The sequence below is a fragment of the Helianthus annuus genome, chromosome 2, assembly GCF_002127325.2.
Source record: "Helianthus annuus cultivar XRQ/B chromosome 2, HanXRQr2.0-SUNRISE, whole genome shotgun sequence".
NCBI classification, from domain to species: domain Eukaryota; kingdom Viridiplantae; phylum Streptophyta; class Magnoliopsida; order Asterales; family Asteraceae; genus Helianthus; species Helianthus annuus.
In genome coordinates this window covers 18,706,617-18,708,601 of record NC_035434.2, presented here as the reverse complement: position 1 = coordinate 18,708,601, position 1,985 = coordinate 18,706,617, and positions in this window count along the sequence as shown.

Below are 1,985 nucleotides of genomic sequence, written 5' to 3'. Positions count from 1 at the left end.
GCATCATGAAGATTTCCTTCATCTTCATCATGTGATTCAGATTTACCTGTATGAACCGACTCTTCGTTCAAGACACTTTCAACGACTTTACCTACCACCTCTGAATCATGAATATCATCAGATTTGGAATAGGTTATGTCAATGTTGTCTGGCAATTTGTCTACCATGTTGAAAGCTTTTTCGACCTTTTCCTCATCATAAAATGCAAACTTTTCCGGTGGTGGAACTTGATGAAACTCTGAGCCAATGCCTTTCTTGTTCTGCTCAGACTCACCATCACCCGGTTTTATATTGAAAATTCGTTCAAGCACATATGACGACACATGGTAACTTTTTAACTTGTTGTTTTCCTGTTCTAAATCAACAATCTGTTGCTTTAGCTTAGCAACATCCTCAATATAGGAATTAACAACATCTTGTTTTATAGCATACATTCGTTTAAGCTCTTTTGTTGTTTCAGACATATAATTCATTCTTGATTGAGCATATTTCATTTCATCTTTCACTTTTTCATATGACTCTTTTATAACCTCATATGATAATTTCATTGAATCATATTCCTTTTTCATTTCTTGACAAGCAATTTCTTTTTGTTCACATTCATTTGTTATTTTCAAAACGTTTTCTTTCAAAACTTTATTTTCTTTTTCCAATTTGTTACATTTTTCAGAAAGTTTTTCATCATTTTCTTTAAAAACCTTTTCTTTTTCTAACATTTCTTTGCATTTATTTTTGAAAATGTTTTCGATTTTTGTGAATTCAAGTTCTTTTGTTCTGAATTTCTCATCTTTTTCAGTACAAGCTCTGCACTGTTCCATGCATTTCTTGCACTGTTCAGCTGGTTTTAAGAATTCAGAATCAGAATGTACCTCAGTGTTTGGCACTTCGGTGTTTTCAGCTTCCTCTGACTGCTTCATCTCAGCATCATTCAGCTTTTGTTCAACACTTACTTCTTCGCCAACATCACCAGCATCTGACTTGACATCCTTCATTTCTTCTTCTTCAATTTGCTGTTCTTCAATTTCTTTCACCACTTCAGCTTCTACAGCTTCTGTTTCGACTTCTTCAGCAACCTTCTTCAGATTAACTACCATCTCTTCAACACTCTTCTTCATTTTCTCTTCATCCCTTTTTCTCAAGCATGACAGCATAGCATATCGGATATCTTTCTCGTATTGTTTAACATATGCATCATCTTTCGTCACTCTTCTGTAATATTCAGCTCTCAACGGGACAGCAAGAAGAACATCATCAAAGATTATATCTTTCTTTGGAACAACTGGTTCTCCTTCTCTGTTGTAATAACACTCTCTCTTCTTGTCCCATCGTTTGTTGCTGACAGCATTCTCATATTCTTCCTGCATCTCATCCATTCTTCTGTAAACCACATCTCTTTCTTTATGTGTTTTCTCACTCAAGATCTCTTCTCGAGTTTTCTCTTTGTTCTCAATCTTTTCTTCATGGTTTTTAGCAGGTTCTTTTTCTTCTTTAATTTCAGCAACATTCGCAAACTTTCTTGGTGCTGTCGTAGCTTTCCCATGAGCTGTTTTGCGAACAATATCATTTCGATCTTCTTCTGGACAAATTTGAGACCAATCATATCCTTCATCAGGATATATGACAGGACAAGCTCTTGAAGTTGTTTTTGGTCTATCTTCAATCAACTTTGGCTCTTCTCTGCTTTGATGGTAGATCGCCTTTTGATAATAATCATCATTGAAAGGACGTTCATTTCTTTCAGCAACTTCTGCATTCTTACACTCTCTTTTGAAATGACCCTTTTGCTTGCATTTGAAACAGGTCACTTTTGACTTATCGAATCCAAGCTTTGTTGATGGACCACCAAGAGATTGTTTCCCAGTAATTTCCATGTATCTTTGAGCTCTCCGAATGCAGCTTGCTAAACACCAACGAATATCAATAAGCTCCATCTCCTCTGGATCAATCTGGTCGTAGTCTTCTTTCGTCAGTTCAGAATTACCGAT